General features: G+C 43.9%; 1 protein-coding gene across 7 annotated transcripts in view; it reads right to left on the bottom strand.

Annotated features, from left to right (window-relative positions):
* Window positions 1-14,472, bottom strand: part of PDZD2 (PDZ domain containing 2) — a 354,642-nt gene that overhangs the window by 237,856 nt on the left and 102,314 nt on the right. The gene's annotated exons all lie outside the window — the stretch shown is intronic.

The raw sequence follows: 14,472 nt of genomic DNA, 5'->3' as shown, positions 1-14,472 counted from the left end.
TGCTTTGTCTCTTGCAGCAGAATCTAGAGACTCAGTTCTGAAGTTACTCAGAGATGGAGAGAAGTACCACTTTCTTAAGAAAGACACTCTGGACATCCAGCCTGAAATCTAAACTGCCCAAGAGACCTGCATCACGGACCTTGGAGTACTGCAAAACCAGTTTTATGAGAAGGAAATGAGTCTGGAGTAATGGGTTTTGGATTTGGTTATCTCCTGGAAAAAATGCAGTTATCCACCAAATACCGTTGTTTCAACTGTCCTCCGCAGCATACATTCAGTAAGTAGCAGGTGTGAAGTTATAACGCAGGGAGAGGGCACAGCCCCTGAGTTAGAAAGTGGAGCTACACATCATCAGGAACTGATCAGACATGTAGACTAGACACCTACTACACTTGAGGGAATTGTTCTGCCTGAAGCACCCAAAACCTGGTTTGCAACAGCCTGAAATGGTTCAATTCCTTTAGAAACCTTGAAACTTTCTCCCCTGAAATTCATAGCCTGGGAAAGAGGAGACCATAGAGGTTAATGAAGGAGGAATAACCTGCCAGTCAGAGGCAAGGGCCACAGAGGGCAATGGACAGCGCTCCTTCCACCAGAGCAAGGAGCCACTGCCTGGCCAGCCTGTGGACTCTCACTGTTACTGGAGGACGTAGCCATTGCTACCCACAGTGACTGCTGTCTGCTCCATCCCTTCTTTTGTAAAGGCAGGTTCATCTTGTAGTCATTCTATGCTTTTCCCAGAAGTGTCTGTTGAGTGCTTTGGGGCTTGTTGTAGGGAGTCAGATCTAGGACTGATGGAGAGGGCCACACACCACCAGACACCCAGGGCTCTCATCTGGGTATGCTGACTCAATAGGGTTGGGTGCTATCTCCACTGGGAATGGGGAGTCTATTTCATGCATGGAAAGTCAGCTATGTTGGAAACCAAACAAGGGGACTGAGGCAGAGATTACTAGTACCTACCCATTATTTCTTCTATCCCTTTCCTATCAGAAACCAATTTGTGTTTGAGGAGGAAGTATCTAGCCAAAGAGCTGCTTCTTGCTTGAGAGAGTGGAAACCATAGATAGAGTCCTAGCCCATGAAGTTGTCTGTAGGGTTTCCAGGAAAGTTCCTTTAAAGGCAAGCTCTTTTGGGCTGGGATTGTGGCTCAGCAGTAGAATGCTCGCCAAGCATGTGTGAGGCCCTGGGTTTGATCCTCAGCAGCAGATAAAGATGAATAAATAAAGGTATTGTGCCCATCTATAAATAAAAAATATTAAAAAAATAAATGCAAGCTCTTTTGCCTTTTCTCTTGCTTAAAGTGCATACACGATGACTGGTGCTTTTGGCAACCATCTTGTGATAAGGCAAAGGTCTGGTGTTCTTTAGCAGCTGTGCCAAACCCAGCCATTCTACCTCCAGGTTATGTGAGGTTAAAAAAAAATGTACCTTATTAAAGCCTTTTTAATTAGACATTTTGTTATAGTTGAATAAAACCCTTAATAAATACATTATTTTAATTCCCTCTTCACCCTTAGATTCAAGACCTAGAATATAATCCCGAGTCTTTCAACTTTAGCCCTGCTACTTTATTCATAGTAGTTGAGTTACTATTTTGATTTTGGGACACCAAAAACCAAACTAAACCACACCAAAACAAAAACCACCAAAAAACAACCAGAATCCAAAACAAATAAAACAAGAGCTGAAATCACACATGAATTCTTCCAATGTTTTGTCAGCACCATTGTGAAGCCCCAGGTGTTATGACAAACTTACAAGAAATTGAGAAACATTGCAAATACAAACCGTCATGACTCCCTGAAGTGGGCTTGTTTTGGAGGAGCAAAGTACTGGCTGGTTTTTATCTCTCTACATGGCTGACTGGCCACTAACTGGAGGATGCGCCCAAGAGACAGGAGAAGGATCTGATCACCACTTAATTTCATGCAACCACTATTGATTGTGCCAGGTGCTGTTCAAGGCTGGGCTGACCCAGGTTGGCTGAGCTCCACCAGAAAGAGACTATAAAAGAAGCAGTTACAACGAAGTATGGTAAGGGTCATGAAAGGTGCATTTGAGGATGCATGATGGATTCGGGAAGCATGGTTTTTCAGGGGCTGCTGGGATGAGAGATGTTTCTCAGATAAATTATAGAAGGTGAGGACCTAGGAAGGACTTCAGGAATTATTCCATCTGGCCTTTAATTTTACAGATGAGAAGCATACTCATCTGACTCATTCAAGACAGGCCTGAGTTCCTTTGGTGCTTGGGTCCAATGACCCTTGAAGAATAGAGGAAAGGAGAAAAAATGAATAAAATGAAAAAAAAATCCCAACTTGGCAGCTTTTTTGAGACTCTACTATTTGCAAATACTGTATATCTTCAAACATGAACCATTTGTCCAAATAACAAAAAATAGGAATGAATGGAAATTTCAGGTAGGTTTATGAATGCTTCCTCTCAAATAAGCTGAGAGCAAGAAAATGGTTTGGGTCCAGATAATCAAAATGAATATTAGAAGTAATTTCGGTTCCCCATCTACTTCTAAAATATATTTGCTGTGAATTCAAATACTGAAACACGTTTGTGAATCTGCAGTTTAAGATCATTTACTTGAAATGTCAGGATTTGGCATGTTTCAGGTTAGTACTATTTCTGGAGCTCAGGTATGTGGATTCTGAAAGATCTTGCATAATAACTGGGAAAAGGGTATCGATGGCAGGTGTACATCTATACAATGGCCATCCCACACCTTGAAACAGCTGCTCTCTGCTGAATGGCTGAGAACAATGATAGCAGCAGTGTTAATTGCCAGACATCCATGAGCTCACTGTGACACCCTACTGTAATCAGACTGTCCTGTCCACCTTGAACAGACTGGGCAGCCATGATGCCACCAACCTGTCATCTACAACCTTGTAGATCACACTCTCAACTTAGAGCATGCATTAATAAGTTCTGTTTCCATTACCCTGGAATGATGTTAAAACAACAACAATAACAAAGAATGGTTCTTGTACAAATCCTTTTAGAGTAATCATGTTGTTCAGATGTTTCTGTGTGGAGACTCTTTGGTACCTAATCTAGTTACTGTATTTAAATTCTTAGGATATAACTGTACAAGATCTGACCTCATTATTAATAACAAAACTTAAATATGTACAATCGTCAGGAATGCCCTTTGCTATTAGCTAGCTACAGGTCTCCAGGCAAGTCCTTTAAAATCTTTGAGACTCAGTTTCCTTATCTGCCAAATGAGGTGGTTTTACAAAGTTTCCTTCCAGCTCCGGCATTCTCTCGGCCTTCAGAGCTGAGTTAGTGAGTCAGGGATAGAGTTACTGGCCTCATTAAGAACCACACACACAACACATGGATGTTTTAAACTGCAGAGGAGATGGGCCAAATTGCTTTATCAGATATTGAGTATCTGCCAAGACAAAGGGAGGAGGGGAGCCCCAGGGGTGGTTTTACATTCATGTGCTTATAACCCTAGTCCAGCTCTTTGGAAGAAAAGAAGAAATATATCCTAGTAAATAAAGACTCTTTGGAGCAGCAGAAAGAACCAAAGTTTCACGAAGTGGGAGAAGCCTGTCTGGAGGGTGCAGTATTTGGAAATCTGGTGTCTCCTCTGAGGCCCCATCCACTCTCCTACTTGGCAAGGACCTAAATGGTGTGGAGACCAGGCTCCAGCCCTTCCCTGCCTCGGCTGGACTGCAGGGTTCCAGGGCTCTGGCCAGAGCTCCTGGTGCAGAGAAAATCCTCAGAGGAAAAGGCAAGATCACAGAGCACAAAGGTTCAGCCATGTGCCTCTCTGGGAGGCTCCCCCTTTCCCATCCTTCCTGTGGGAAAGACTCAGACAATGAGAAAGCATGTCAAAGTCCATGGGAGTGAGAGAAAGAAGAGTCCTCATTTGACCTCTTCCATTCATGAACTCAGAGTTAAGGAGAAGAAATGACCGCGGAGGGTTGAGATACACTAGCCCTGACTCCCTCAGGAGCCCCACAGCTACTCAGACACCCTCTTGGTCCTTCATAGGGGTGGGAAACAAATGAAGTACAGAGAAGGAAACAAGAATGGCAACAGCAGAGACGAACTAAACTGAAAATGACCTAAGTAAGTTCTACTCTGGGTGTTCCACATTGCCCTCAAGAGGGATCTGTGGGAAAGTAGAAGGTTGGACTATCATCATTTAAGATCCTGCTTTGCAGAGGCATGTGCACAGCTACAAGATATGGCTGGGAGCTGGGTGTGGTGGTGCACACCTATAATCCAAGTTATTTGGGAGGCTGAGGCAGGAGGATCACAAGTTTGAGGCTAGCCTGGGCAACTTAGGGAGACCCTGTCTCAAAATAAAAAATAAAAAGGGCCTCTGGATTCAATGACCCAGTACTGGGGATTAGAGGTGAGGGGCAATATTGCTGGGGAAAGCCATTGGTACATAGAAAGATGCTATAAGGTGACCTTGATCTTGATAAGTTTCCCATCATTCCTATCTTTAGGATTCTCGGCTTAGAATCGTGAATTCTGTTAGCACGTTGAAAAAGTATCCACTCTCTTGTTACCAGCAAGAGAGCTCAGTCATTGATTTTCAATCAGGAACACAATTATTAAGTGGACATAATGTTTGCATTGACCCCATCAATGCCTGAATTCCCTGCGGGCAGGATGCAGAGGACAAACTTCAGAACCAGGAGCACAGATGGGCAGAGGAGGCCTAACTACAGGGGACATAACTACAGGGGACCACAAAGCAGTCTCCCAGTGGGCACATGCTAGCTGTTTTGATCTGCTCAGAATGGTGCGCATGAGTGCCTGAAGGAGGTGAGGACAGGAGGGACAGAACTAGAGTCACAAAAGAAAAGCCAAGGGAATCTATGTTCTCTTTTCTGCTCTTGACCCAGTGTCCCACTGAGGAACCTTATGCTGCTGAAATTCCAGATAGCTCCGGCATTTCCCAGAGCTCGGCATCCCTGTTGCACAGATGAGGGAACACACTGAGAGGGGACCCTAGACGCCACTGACAGAGCCCCATGTGCCCGTAACGTCACTTGGCAAACACTCTCTTCAGATAAAAGGCAGGTTCTTGTCCATTAGGCAAAGTCTCCCTCCAGGAAAATGGAAAATAAAAATTTTTAAAAACGAAAACCGTTTTAGTTCTGGTATTCAAGAAAATATAGGCATGGGGGCACGTTTTTCTTCACAGAACATGGGCAGTGGTAGGTTCTGGGTTTCAGTTTCAGGATGGAGGCTGTCTGGCCATTGCAGAACCCTACAGAGAGATGGCTGCTCCCTGGTGCACCGATGATCTGGGGAATTACTGAGATGAGCAAAGTGGCCATTACCTGCCACCCACCAAGTCCCGTGGAAGCACTTCCAACATGCTGTAAGCGCCCTGGTTGGATGACTCCAAGTTCAGCAGCATTCTCCTTGTGGTCCTGAGCACGTGTACTGTGCTAAGTCTGATTCTAAAGGAGTCATGTGAAAATAACAGAAGACTTGTTCTCAACTTGAAATCCCAAGTCTTTTTGCCCGAGGAGGCGATTAAAATCTTGGCCTGTATTCCAACATAGATGCTCTTGCCCCCTTGCCTGGCAGGCCCAGGTTCCCTCTCTCCTGCTCAGTCCTGTTGTTATCCTGGCTTTATCCACTGTTCTCCAAGACGCTCCATTACACCTTCCCCCCAATCCTTTCCCATGTGTCTCAAGGCCAGAAAAGAAATGGAAGTGAAGAGGCCTGTGCTTCAGGTCTTCCCAGATTCTCCAAGATAAGCACTGGTTAAGATGGCAAGGAATCATTCCTTCATTCAGCAAATATTTACTGAGTGCAGTAAATAAAGCAACATCTTCAACCTCAGGAATTTAAAATCTGAAGTGGTGTCCCAAGCAGGCTGAGCCTCAGAATCACCTGAGCCTATTAAAGACAGGCCAAATCTGATCTTCAGAGATTCTGATTCACAAGAATTGGGAGATGTGGTGTCATGCAGGTATCTGTACTTTTTAAAAATTTTTATTTGTTCTAATTAGCTATACATGACAGCAGAATATATTTTGACACATCATACATAAATGGAGTAAGTTCTCATTCTCTTGGTTGTACATGATGTAGCATTACAGAGGTCATGTGATTATATGTGCACATAGGGTACTAATGTCCGAGTCATTCTACTCTCATTCCATGCCTTCTCCCCTCCCTTCACTCCCCTCTGTCTAGTACAAAGTTTCTCTATTCTACCCCTCCCCCATCTTTTTGTGAATTAGCATTTGCATATCAGAGAAAACATTCAGCCTTTGGTTCTTGGGATTGGCTTATTTAGCTTAGCATAATATTCTCCAGTTTTATCCATTTGCCAGCAAGTGCTGGTAATTTCATTCTCCTTTAAGACTGAGTAATATTCCAATGTGTATATACACCACAATTTCTCTATCCACTCATCTGCTGAAGGGCACCTAGGTTGGTTCCAGAGTTTAGCTATTATGAATTGAGCTTCTATAAACATTGATGTGGCTGCATCACTGTAGTATGCTGATTTAAAATCCTTTGGGTATAAACCTAGGAGTGGGATGACTGGGTCAAATGGTGGTTCCATTCCAAGTTTTCTGAGGAATCTCCAAACTATATATCTTTATTTTTAATGAGCGTTTTGGGTAACTGATGTGACAAGACTCTGGAAACCATTGGTCAAATGGAATGGGAGGATCTGGAAATACCATGATTTTGGACTGACACTGGGACCACAGGAAGAAAGTCAGTTCTCCCACTTCCTACTGGCTCAGGAGATATTTCATTACCCACCATGTAGGAGTGATGGATTTCACAAATAAGAACACATGGTGCTCAGTCAAATATGAATTTCAGATTAATAACAAAAATGTTTTAATATAAGTGTATCCCAAATATTACAGCATCTCTGTAATATTGCAAATATTATCCTTGAAATATTCAAAACATACATATACTAAAATATTATTCATTTATCTGGAATTCAAATTTTAACTGGGTATCTGTTATTTTATGTGGCAATCCACACCCTCTCCATGAAGCTCTTAGAGCTTTTGACCTGCATGCTTTGTTTGCCCTATGTGACATATGGAAGCATCTCTGCCCTGGCAGAGCAGATCTTCACTTCCTCCTGGAAGCCAGTATCACCCAGGGCCAGGCCACCCACATTGCACAGGCAGAGAGCAAGTGAGTCAGCTCCGAGGTCACAGCTCCCCACCCCACACAGAGGAACTTCTCTTCCTGGCTCCCTGTCATCTCAGCTTTTGGTCTCATCTGCTACTCCCAGCCCAGCTGCCTTCCCTGAATGCCCCTATTTGCCCAAACCCTGTAAATACTGGTCCCCTATGGTCAGCTGATCTCTTGGAATAGCCCTTGACACAAGGACATGTCTGTCCCACATAATACAACTTTGTCATAGATGAAAGGAGATTATAGGAAACTGTTTGAAGTAATCAAAGAAGTTATCTAAAGCCATTTTCAAACTTCAGCGTTCCACAGGTTTTCAACTTCAGCAGATGTGCTGATTTGGTTAGTTTCATTTGCTTATTCTTTGGGGCAAGATTTTATTTCGATGAGGTTAAGCAGTTAAAACACTAAAAACCAATAGAGAATACAGTTGGCAACCAACTCTATGAAAGCTTATTTTGAGTTTTTAGAGATCACCTTCCTGGCCGATTCAAACCATTTACCCTGTACCAGGGAATCCAGTCATCCTCCTCGACACAGTGGGTGCCTCAGCTTGAGAGCTGGGCCTCTGTGATCAACATTAATGCCCTGACCTTACCAGTGAAGGTTTCAGGAGTACGCAAGTGACCCATGCTGGCCAAGGAGTCCCGAGGGGAGGATTTTCCAGAGGCTTGTGAACATATATTGGTTAACTTCTGGGGGTGTTCTGGAGGACCTTGCCTCACTCCTAAGAGAAAGCACCAAGAAGCCATGGTCTCTCTTCTTGCTCTGGATGTCATTGGATCTGAGTGGGGTGCCTGGAATTGCTGCTGCCATCTGGTTACCAGCCCAAGATGAAGCTTAATGCTGAGGCTAGCGCAGGGGGAGAGAAGATGAAATTAGGATTTGATGACATGAGGACATTGAGGAACCACTTAGTATCTTTTCTGCTGAAGCTGGTTAAGGTTAAATTTCAATAACTTGCATCCAGAAAACATCCTGTTATTTTTGTGGCTGTGTGCTTGGCGCTTCCATTAAATGGGAATGTCTGAGACAGATATGCAAATTTAAACTTCTGAGATTCATAGCAATAAAGTCAGATCTACCTGCCTTTATTTCTATCCCAGAGGGCAGAAATAAAATGTTCATCTGATTTCTCTGTGGACACTAACTTTTTCCTTTCTTTGAGCTTGAATAAAAAAAAAATAGCTCTGCTTTAATGTTTGTTGATGAAATATGGGAAATAAATTTATTCCTCCCTCTGGCAAAACCTCCATATTTAAACATCCTCAAAACCACACACACACACACACACACACACACACACACACACACACAAATCTCATGGAGTCTGAACTGTGTTATGCATGTTTTGGTAGAACACAGGAACAGGCAGAGGCCAGAGCCCTGAGGGCATTCTTAAGACACGGAATCCCACAAGCCATGGGCAGAACCCTGGGCCCTCAGCACCCACGCTACCCACACACTCTCAGCGTTTTTTGCTGCTCCCTTCTCCTACAGGGACTACTGAGCTGGGCCCTGGATCTGAGGCTGGAACTCCCACTCTGAAAACTTTCTACCTTCTCGCAATTCCGTAAAGCCTCTAAATCAACTCTTCTAAAGATAGCTGGTGGCCTGACTCTGGTCTGTTGACTCTGGAAAAGTGAACTTGCTTCTCAGAGGTTCGAAACGCCATGGCAAAGCCACTAGAAATCAATAACTTCTTCAACCCACCAGCAGAGACACAGCCAAGTGATGCATGGCCCTGAGTTAGAGGCTCTTAGCCCTGCAGAGCAAGGCAGAAAAGGAGGAAAAGATATATAATACAGATCAATCACGGACCCTGATGAAAACAAACACGAGAAACCAGCAAAAGGATGAAAACAGACACACCAAATTGAGGCCAATTCATTCCATAAATATTTGCTGAGTGCCTAGGACCTGGTGCCAGGCATTACACAATTGCTAAAAGTAAAAAATGAAAACATTCTTTTTGCCTTCAGGAAATTTCCTATTTTCCTAGGGACAGACATAAATTCCTTAAGATGAACCTTAAAGGATAAAAAAGTTTCATGATCTGGAAACCAGGGTGGTTGGCATCTTTACACAAGCTCAGTTGGCATGGCCTTGTCCTAGTGAACACGTAGGTGGTGTCTTCCTGGGACAGGCACCATGTACTAGCACAGAGGGTGACCTTGAAGCTGTAGGTAGGGGCAGGTGACATCTGGAGTTTGACCTTTCCGAGAGTTTGACTTTCCTCACGTAGACAATGAGTGTGGGTTGGTGATGGTTTTATTTATAAGCAGGAGAATGTTATAGCCAGAGTCGAGATTTCATTTCAGAAAAGTACAAATATGGGGAAAGGTTCACCATTGTAACAAAGTAGTTCTGGTTGCATGTCAGTTTTGTTTACAAGTGTAAACAATTTCTTGGAACGATATTCACTGAAATAACTGTTTTTATCTCAGATAAGTTAGTTCATGAGTGATTTTTCATCTCCCCATTTTTGGATTTTCCAGATGCTTGTGAACATATATTGTTGGTTAACTGATTTTTTAGTTAGTAGTGTGGGCAATGGGGTCAGGATGTGTTGGGAAGTCTCTGGGCTGAGTGGGACCAGACAGTGGCGAGTCCTGGTGGGGGACACTCCTCAGAGCTCTGGAGCTCTCTGCATGGACTAGGGAGTGGCATTAAGATCCATGAGAAGGGGTGGCTTCTTGGCCACTTCAGAGGCAGAGCTGACCAGTCTTGGGGGCCACTTAGGTTGGTGGGGAAGGAGAAGTCAAAGATGACCCGGGGGACCAGAGAGACCTAGGGGTTCACCCAGTGAAAGGCACCTTATCACACTAGCTCTGACATTTTGTCTCTGACACTCTGGAAGTCTTCATATGGCCCTCTTGTCAGGTCTTCCAAACCAGACTCCATGCCTTCCTCTGTTCACACGGGTGACCCCAGCAGAGGGAGAGGCTAAGTCTCTCCTTCTTACATAGCAGGAGCTCACCACCTCCCCAAAGACCACCCACAGCACACTGCTCCCTACATCCATGAGGTCTGAGTCTGAAATTCTATCCAAACTCACTGGGCTTTCAATAGCCAGGTTCATTATTGGAAGCTCATGAAGCTCTTTTAGGGCAAGAAAAACCTCTGTGAGAGACCTCTGGTACCAACCACTTCTTCTACCTAGCAGACCTGACCACAGACCTAATGGTCCACCTGCTCCAGAGCCCACAGGGAGACAGCTCCACATGCACACTGCTTTGGGAGCACAGCTCTTCCCTCCCCCTATCCCATCCCATCTCCTGAAGCTCCCATTTGACAAAGGAAAACGTGGATTTGATTAGGAGGCCTCGCTTGGGCCAAACAGTTGCAACCCTATTCTCAGGAGACAGGCTAGAGAAGGGGCCAATTTCCATTGGACAAGCCAAAGAAAATGAGTGACAATTTTAGAACTGAGCTGGATGGGCCAAGGTGAAGGACTGCAAAGGAGAAAATTGTCTTGATTAAGTCAAAGGCATCCTTAGATAATGGATTAGAGAATTTGTTCCAGGCCGCCACACTCTTTTGCTTGATCTCATTAATCTGATTTTTTTTTTCCCAACTACATTTCTATTCCTGCCACCTAATAAAAATGTATGGATTCACTCCCCACTCACGTAAGGATCTATGGAACATAAAAAATAGGCATATTCTAACTAAAGGATACTATTTAAAATTGGTTGAATAGACTGTGACTCCGTTCCAAATTCCCAAAGGAAATAATATTGACTCAAAAAAAGTAACCTGATAAAGATGACAATTTTCCAAAATTTAGGCAAAAAAGAATTTTTTTTGCACTATATTGTGAGGGATAAAGACTAATTAGAAAAGAAAATTTAGGGGCTGGGGATGTGGTTCAAGCGGTTATGTGCTCACCTGGCATGCGCAGGGGCTCTGGGTTCGATCCTCAGCATCACATAAAAATAAAATAAAGATGTTGTGTCCACCGAAAACTGAAAAATAAATATTAAAAGACTCACTCTCTCTCTCTCTCTCTCTCTCTCTCTCTCTCTCTCTCTCTCTGTCTCTCTCTCTTAAAAAGAAATTTATTTGGCAGTGTGTTGGATTTGGTTCTTGCTGGTTCAAGAGCTACCTGTTTGATTTTCAGGAACAGTTGGTTGAAATCATGTTGGTAATGTTTATTTACTTATTTATATATTTATATACTTATATATATTTATATGTTTATTTACTTATATATAACTAAAAATATTTATTTTTTAGTTATAGATGGACACAATATCTCTATTTGTTTATTTATTTTATGTGGTGCTGAGGATTGAACCCAGGGCCTCATAGCTTCGAGGCAAGCGCTCTATCACTGAGCTACAGTCCCAACGTCTCATTTTGATAGTTTGAAATCAGTGATGGTGGAAACTTAACCCCAGGGACATTGGTGAGTGCTACCAGTCAGGACGGTCCCTTCCCTCCAGCCAGTGTTAAGCATTTAACAGCATTCAACCCAGTCTGATCTCTTTTCATTTTTAAAAGTCTATGTATAGTTTAATTGATGTGCATGTAAAAAGTCAGGAAGGAGCTAACACATTAGCCACTTAATTCTGGAGGTGAGGTGAGACTAACAAGTAGTTTTTATTTTCTTTTACTTCCTGTATTTTTTCTACAATGAATATGTATTCTTTATGTAATAACCAATCTTTTGGCAGAGGGGAGAGGGAGCCCTTTCTTTCCCTCCTGAGGTCTCTGACTCACCCTTTCCTCTCCTCAGGCTTCCTCTTTAATCTCCTGCTGGCCCGGCTTGCTGGTTTTTCTTCTCTGCGTAGGGTGGTGCTGAAATACAAACTACTCCCCTACCTGCAGGCCAAGCAGGATTGCAGGCATCCGGGCAGACTTCAGGCTCACAGAGCCCAAATAGCCCGCCCCAGGCTCAGCTGCTGGAGAGAACTAGCTTCCGACTGCCCTGGGCACGTGGCTGCTATTGGAGACTTAGGAAAGGAGGGATGACCTGCTAAGGATAACAGGAGTCTGACACAGGGTGGCCCTTGGGGCTCGGTGGTGTCCCCCAGGTATCCACTTTTGTCAGCTGTATTCCTGTCACTTGTGGAGCAGGATGCCCACTCTCAACATCACATGGTCTCATCGCATCCTTGCCACAGTGGGGTGCTCTCCCAGTAGAGCAGACATGTAAACCCAGGTACAGGAAGCCCAAGCAACTTGTCCAAAGTCACACAGCCAGGAGCAGAGTTGGGACAGCAATTTAGGTATTAATACCCAATTTTGGAGGGTTTTTTTTTTTTCCCCACTAGACTGGACTGAATATGTCTTGAGATCTCAAGTTTGCTACTGTATTGTTAGAATAAAATCATTTCCCATTGTCTCATGACTAAGCCTAAGGGGGCTACTAACCCCGTTTTGATTTGGTTTTGGAACCAGTTTATGGTCTCTGCAGGAAGGTACATGAAATTCTACCTTATTTTTTTCTCCTTCCTACATATTGCTTGGATGGGAGACTTCTGAGTGTGGGGTGGATTTGGTGTTCCTGCCTGGCGGCTTCTCAACAGCTTTCACTTCCTAATCTGTGAATCTCAAGGCCTACCTGTTGCCTCCAAAGTCCTGCTCCCAGTCATGAGAAGGCTGGGACCGGAAGGGCTGTCCAGCACTTCAGAACCTTCTCCAACAGACAGTGGACAGCACACAGGTCCATGCCATGACCTCCTGTCTCTGGTTGTTCAGCTGGCCTGCGGAAACTTCTGGCTCTTCTGTGAGTGACAAAGAGCCTGACTCTGTGCAGATGTGGCCCTTCTAAAAATAAGACAAGGTCCTCCAGGCTGAAGTGTCTAGGAAACCATGAAAAAAGGCAACACTAATCCCAAAGACTTATTGACCAACCTTCTAGAATAGGAGGGGTTTTAAAATTTTATCCGATCTACTATCTTCTAATGCTGCTCCAGCAAGATTAGGGGACCACCTTGATGTGTAAGAGAGAGACCAACATAGTTGGGGCTCAGGTGCCCAATCCTGATCCTCCCTGTAGTGCCAACTGAATGGGGGCCCACTCGCCTTTATTGATTTATACACTGGACTTCCTTATCAAAACTTTGGTTTAAGAAAGGATTCCAGTACCTAACAAACAGTAAGTTTGAAAAACATTCCTCTAATCTAAGCATCTTGTTTAAAAGATTGAAGAACGGGAGGCTCAGGGAGGTGAAGTCCACTCAGTGAGTGAAGGAACCAGGTCTTCCTACGAAGGCCATTGGTCACTCTTGCCCTCACTGTGCTTTAACTTGGCAGGCACTTGGCCTCAGCCTCGTGAGCTACTGCTCTTGTTCTTGCCGGTGAGGAAATGATCTCATAGTTTTCAGCCCTGGACCTGGCTCCACTACCTGTGCTCACCTACTTGCTGGCTTAGAGGTCCTGTTCATGGACCCTGGCCAGTCCAACAGCAGACTTGCCAGGCCCTCTTCACTCTACACCATGCAAATCGACAATCAACTTTGGTGGCCCTGGTCCTGCCAAAATACCCCCATCAGCCCAGGATGTGGTAGACTACATTCGACTCAGTGCCCGGGGTATGATGTACACTGACTCCACATTACTGGTGATGCTGAGATAAGTTCAAGGATGACTGGAGGGCTGTGCATGAGATAAACACCAAGATAGATTGCAATATCCACGCACAGACTGAGATCCCCAGAGAGTTCTCAGTAGTTAACGTGGATTTTAAAATAGCCATTGATGGTCCCTATATCGTTTTCTATTTCCTCTTTTGCCAAATACAGAGTAGCAGAACTATATGTGTTTTCACAGAGGTTCCCAGTTTATGAACAGCAAATACATTAGACTTATCCCCAAGCAGTGTCTTAAATCGTTCTCATTTGCACAACCAAAGGATTTGTTCCTTTACGAATTGTATCACTGCAGTGTTTCCATAAATAGCAATCCTCCCTAAGGATTCAATCATACATGCTTCTTTACAAAAGAGAAAAAAGAAAGAAAAAAAAGCATGCAAATTTGCCACATCATAGTTTCTGCAAAAACAAAAAACAAAACAAAACAAAAAAATGATGTGCACTTAAAAATGAAAAAAAAAATAAGAGAAAGAAATGAAAAAGAAGGCAAAACCTAGAGCTAAGGACATTCATGGCATCTTGATGGTTTTCCTCAAGTTATGGCTCTAAGTGAGCTATAGCTACAGCACAAAAACTGCCCTGGTTTGGTGCTATGAAAATCAAGCATCCCTCCAAACCCCTGAGTGTGGGGATCAATGCTGGGTTCCATTAAGATCAGGCTACTCTGAGGTGGTCATTGCATGCTATTAACATCCTCCTC

Source organism: Spermophilus citellus, assembly GCF_964194105.1.
Source record: "Spermophilus citellus genome assembly, chromosome: 1".
NCBI classification, from domain to species: domain Eukaryota; kingdom Metazoa; phylum Chordata; class Mammalia; order Rodentia; family Sciuridae; genus Spermophilus; species Spermophilus citellus.
The sequence above is the reverse complement of the archived record's forward strand: the minus strand, read 5'-3'. Positions and strand labels throughout refer to the sequence as shown.